The 6,000-nt window shown below is 45.0% G+C and overlaps 1 protein-coding gene across 2 annotated transcripts in view; it reads left to right on the top strand.

Annotated features, from left to right (window-relative positions):
- ELL2 (elongation factor for RNA polymerase II 2) overlaps positions 1–6,000 on the top strand; it is a 74,319-nt gene that overhangs the window by 518 nt on the left and 67,801 nt on the right. The gene's annotated exons all lie outside the window — the stretch shown is intronic.

Here is a 6,000-nt window from a genome sequence, read left to right as displayed (position 1 = left end):
CCGCTGCGGGACTTTCCGACGGCGCCTGGGTTTTCTAGCCTTTTCTGTCCCAGTGAGGGAGAAAGGCAACAGGGAGACGAGTGAGATGGCTCTTCTGCCCACGGCGTGTCGGGGGGGTGGGGAGGGGTCGGAGGGCAGCGTCCGGGTAACGAACCCGAGAGGACCGGCGGGCACTAATCGTCCGCGTTTTGGGGGTACCACCGCGGACCAGCAGAGACCGGGACACAGGCGCTCCGCGTATGAAGGTGGGATACACATTGTACTCGCAAGAACTTGGGGATACAGGCGCTGAGCTTATGGGGCCGGGCGGGGGGCACACCGTGTACTCGGAAAGGCTGAGGCACAGACAGTCCGCGTATGAGGGAGGAGGGGGACACACCTTACACTTCCAGAGACTCGGGCACACGGGCGCTTCGCGTTCCCAGAGACACAACACCGCGTAGCGAGAGCCACACACAGCCAGCGCTCACCCGGGAGCAGAGACATCGGTTACTGAGGAGAGAGAGTCTCCGTGGCTCCTCATACCCGAAAGACGCGTCGCTCGCGTCTGAGGCGGATTCACAGACTTGGAGACTTGGATCGAGGGGCCGGGGCGGGGGCGGGGATACACTGCGTCCCGGGCTGACTCGGGTTTCTCACCCTGCACCGCGTCCCGGAGAGAGATCCATGGACACACACAACTCGAGCACAACGAAGGCTCACGTACTCGGCAGTTGGAGGACAAACCCAGGGACGCGTTTTCTCCCGAAAGACGCGTCGCTCGCGTCTGAGGCGGATTCACAGACTTGGAGACTTGGATCGAGGGGCCGGGGCGGGGGCGGGGATACACTGCGTCCCGGGCTGACTCGGGTTTCTCACCCTGCACCGCGTCCCGGAGAGAGATCCATGGACACACACAACTCGAGCACAACGAAGGCTCACGTACTCGGCAGTTGGAGGACAAACCCAGGGACGCGTTTTCCCGTTTAAAAAAAAAAAAAAGTGAGGGATAGAGTGGGAGGCAGAGCGAAGAAACGCCGCAACCGGAGTGCCTAGGGAAGCCGTTTATGGAGATGCAGTACTGTGAATGAGTGAGGGAGACAGAGTGGACGCATCGCATAAGGGGAGGGATATACCATATGAGAGACCGGTAACAGTCACTCTGAGAAGAGAGACCGTCCGTGGAGCGGAGAACCCACAGAGTATCCCGACAAATAGCCAAGTCCATGTCAAGGAAACACGCTCCGATTAACTGATCTCATAAAGCAGGGCCAGAGGGATACCCAGACATGCTCATAGTTATTCAGATAAAAGTGGAGAAAGGAATTAACATCTGTTGAGCTCCCACTAGTGCCAGGCCCTTTAAATGCTTGGAAGGAAGGCCCAGAGTTGGAGGCAAAACCGCAGGAGAGGTGTGAACCTGGGCCAAGGGAGACTTAACCTTCAGGGGGCCCCTACATAAGCATGCACACAGGAGGAGGCACACAGTTGTGCACAGCTTGAGGAGTGCGTGAGCTCACATGATAGTGTACATGTAAACAGCAGGAGCGACTCAGAAATGAGCATGCCCTCAGGATGGCACTCACAGAATCGAGTGGACACATGGATGTACATTCCAGGGCATATGAGTTACCCACCAGAGAAGCATAGGCGAAAAACACTCAGACTCGGGGGTGGAGGGAGGAGTGCATGCACAGGGAGAAAGATACTTTTCCTACACACCATGAAGTCTCAGGGAAAGAGGGTCTCATGTATGACTGGGAAGTCACACAGCAATAGGAATGCGAGGAAATACAAGAAATAAAAACTGCATGTGTCAGTAGCTACTCCAGACAGGTGCATCTGCAGGGAAGAGACCAGCACCAGCACCAGCATGGCGTGGGAGGCCCATCTGGGGGAAGCCAGATAGGCAGGCAGAGGGACACAGGGGCAGACACTGGAGAGAAACTCAGCCCTGCAAGATGGAGAGATAAGCTTGCCTGTTCCAAGAGGAGAGTGTGGGAAGGAATGACAGTGGGAAGAAGGTAGGTCAGGGTATGTAAAGAGAAAAACACCGGAGAGGAAGAGGCCAGCAGGAGGAGGCCAACCTCCAGTCAGAAACAGACCCAGGGAGCAGAAAAAGACTGACACACAGGGGTGGGGAGAGGCATCTCTGGGGACAGTAGGTCAGCCAGCCACCTTGGGGGGACAACTGGCAAACTGTACAGCTGATCACAACAAGATTGACAGACACTGACCCGGAAGAGGTGGGTGAGGAGGCCCGCACAGGGAAGGGATGGTACCCAGGGAGAGAGAGGTGACAGAGAAGCCCCCAGTGCTCACTGAGAATGCTGTTTGTTTTTCTCCCTTCATTTCTGCCTCCCGCACCTTAGTGTTTACGTGCTTGGGATTAAAGTTGGAATGCTTGGATTCTAAAAGCCCCACATATATACCACTGTCTTAAGAAACAGCAGATCAAAAATTCTTCCTCTTCCAACCCACCACTTAGTTCTTGATTTTTTTTAAGTTATATTTATTTTTACAGTCAAAGGTACCAAAGTCAATGGCTTTCCTTGCTCCTGACTACTTCTATTGCCTATTAATATCATTACCATCTGTTTCCATCTCTGTGCATGCAAATTAATGTATCTAGTCAATCTATACAGAGGCAGAGAAGGGAAAGGGAGAAGACTTTTCCAACTCCCTCTGCCCTTCTGAGTTGGATCCAGGTAGATTGAGACAATCTGTGGATTCCTTTTCTTCTAAAAGTTGGTAGTAGAAGCAGTACTATGCACGGAGAGGAGGAAGAAATAAGCTGACTTGGCCGTTGCAGTTGGACACTGCCTTGTTTCTGACTTAACCAGTTCCTGTCCCCAGGCCTCACTGTCACTTTGGCCACAGAAACACTTCTTAAGGGGCTTGGAAAAGCAGGATTTGGGGTGAGACTGTTAACTTCAGACAGCTGAAAAGTGGGAAGAGACAAAAGAAAAAGAAATGAGGTACTGTTGGAACTTACTACAGTATCCTCTGGTGTGTTCAGCCAAGTCTCCCACAATGTGTCCTCAGTGTCCCACCTTCTGACTAGGGCCAGACCACGGCTCCCCCATCAACACGGTAAAGTTGCCAGCAGTGGGCAAATGGCCGAGCTTTTCTCCTCCAGTAGAAGGATACATACTTGGTCTTTTACGCTTTCACTTTCCACCCTTATCAAATTAGGGCTCCTAACTTTAAATTGTAGCTGCATTTGGAAAAATGTTGGAATGCATTGGCTAGACAGGGAGAAGTTTCTATTCTCTCCTGGCGAGAGGGGCAGGATGGCTTTAACTTCTCATATAAAACTGCTCCTACCATTCCTGTGCTTAGATAGGAAGGTGCTTGATGCTTGACAAGTGGCCTCCAAGTGGCTTTGGCCCATGCAATGTTATGACTGTTATGCCTCCTCTTCTGATGACTTTCTAAGAGCCAGAAATTTCAACAGGTTAATTTCCTAAATTAAGCATCAGAGAGTTATTTTTATCCAGATTATTTTGTCCATTGGATTTACTCTCCTAAATTAATCCACTTGACCCAAGACTTCAGGGAGGTAAATTTAAGAATTTTAGGAAACTATGACTTAGGCTAAATACAGATGTTCTTTAGAGTTCATGGAAACAGAATCTTTTAATTAGAAACAATTCCTCACTGTCTCGAAAGACAAACAAACCTAATTGACCTTCATTACTCAAGTTTTCTATTTTTAGAGAAGAAATGAGGAAAGCTAACTTGGGAACCTTTTAAACCAGAGATTGGGGTGCAGGATAGAGACATTGTGATTCCAGGAATGGGAGTTATAGTTGGAGTAAATATCTCCTAAAAGTTGTTTTCCACTCAGTTTGAATACAGAGACAGTTTCAAGTTGATTATATATAAAAGTGTTAACTGGAAAGTTATTTTCATGGTTTGCAGAATGAAATCAGAATACTTATACAGATATTTAGTATATATTGCAAAACTACTTTTTTTTTCCTATAGATAGGTTATTTTGAATGAAGGTACAGGTTACTAAATAAAAATCACATATTACAACTTTATAGTCATTCTAAACTGATGTCTGAATTTGTGGTCTATATAAGCCTCACATATTTTAAATGATCATATGTTACTGTAATTACATATTTCTCCCAAATGTATCCTAAAACTATTTCAAATTAAACCTCAAAATTCTAAAATTTATTTTAGCCAATTCCTTCAGTAATTTGTAGCTGGCTTTATTTTGACATTTGAGTAACTCATTTGGTAGTAACAAAAATCTTATCAAAATTTTGTTTTCAGATTCTCTTATTGCTGAGCCTGTTGATTTTTTTTAATGTTTACTCAAAGTTTCAAAGGTGGTGGCTCAAATAATACTGTCATGTTTATCCAACTATTACATAAAAAGTCTTGCATAGATGCATCTGGAAGCAGGGGCCATTCATTCTTTATGCCTGAAGATGAGAAAGGAGATGACTTTAAGAAGGATTCTGTTAACACATTCTCTTGCCAACTCCAATTATTGGCTTTAAATTTCCCTGCTTTGATTAGTGTCTTCTAGGAAAATGATAGTGTTTTGAAAATGTGTACAAATATCCTTACGTTTAATTTTGCATGAGGAATTCAGTCTCTTTAAGTATTACTAGATACTGTTATTTCCAGTCAAAGCATAAAGTCTTATGTAAACCTCTAAAGTTACTATTCTTCACAATTGCTCCCTTTAATGTGTTCCGTGATCTTATATAAAATCACTGATCCCACAGGTCATGGAGTAGGAGATATCCTCTCCTTTCCTTTCTTTTTACCTCGTGAACATATCAGCATTTGATTCATTGTGGTTTAAGGCACAAAAAGACTCATACCTTACTTTTTCCTATCTCTTCATTTTTGTGCCTGCCCTCAAACAATTTTGAGTGTGTACATGTGTGTTCAATAATCTGCTTTTACAAATACAGAAGACCCTGTTCTCCTTAAGGCACCATTCAAGCATCCAGACCTGCCAGCACAGAGCTGCCACTGCTGCTGACATGTTTACTAAGTAAAACAATGAGGTTTGCCTTAGCAGATTCCTTTTGTTGCAGTTTTTAAATATAGCCAGTTTTAATTAAAATAAGTTAATCTTATTTAACTTAGACCCATCTTCAGGCTGAGCTTGATATTAAAATGCTTTTTATCAAGTAAAGTCAAGTTTGTGCCCCATTTTGCAATAAGTGTTTGAAAAGTTTTTTCAGCTGATCAGGTGTTCAGTGCAAAGAAGGGTGCTCCTCCTAGTGAAAAGCAGTAGCCAGATTGCCTAAAGAGATAGACAGGGAACCTTGGCACCAGAACTGAGAGGAGAAAGAAAGAACATATGTGAAGGATTGGAACATGTTCAACAAAAGAATTTAAAAGGAAAGGGGTGTAAAATTCTCGGAATGATTTACAGGAAAGCTTATCAAGGACAGTCACCAGATCCAACCTTTCCATTTGCTCCATTTGCACTTGTGAAAAACTATGGAAGCTGTGCACATCGCACTTATTAGGTAATTTGTGATAAAGCCGGCAAAGTGAGGAAAATGAGAATTTCAGGAGAACCACTGCTGGGTCATTTTTAACAACTTGCTGTGACTACAGAGAGGCTCAGGACCGTGGCACCAGAATTCAGCCCAGTTATTTGCCAGTTTGGGTCAAATGTATTTGGAGTATTTGAGAAGATGTCCCTAAAATGTGATGATATGGGCATTTCTTCATGTAAGGTGAGCTGAGTTTTAGAATAAAGAAAAGAGCATGTATATAACCACAGCACATTTGACTCTCCTGCATACCTCAGCTCCATAGGACATTTCCCATGACTTAATGCAAAAATCTAGAAAAGCAGGTCTGGAGTAGAATACAGTAAATTAATGACTGTGTCTCTACAGCCAAATTGAAGCTGAAAAACATGGCATAAATCAGGTCAGATTTATGGAGAATTGCTTTCTTTTCTTTCCCTCCCTCCCTCCCTTCCTTTCAATTTATCTACCTATCTAACTATTTTGGTTGTGGCATTATGGC

This window comes from Neophocaena asiaeorientalis, unplaced genomic scaffold (genome assembly GCF_003031525.2).
Source record: "Neophocaena asiaeorientalis asiaeorientalis breed wild unplaced genomic scaffold, Neophocaena_asiaeorientalis_V1.1 scaffold550, whole genome shotgun sequence".
Lineage (NCBI taxonomy): Eukaryota > Metazoa > Chordata > Mammalia > Artiodactyla > Phocoenidae > Neophocaena > Neophocaena asiaeorientalis.
This window is presented reverse-complemented; position numbering and strand designations above follow the sequence as displayed.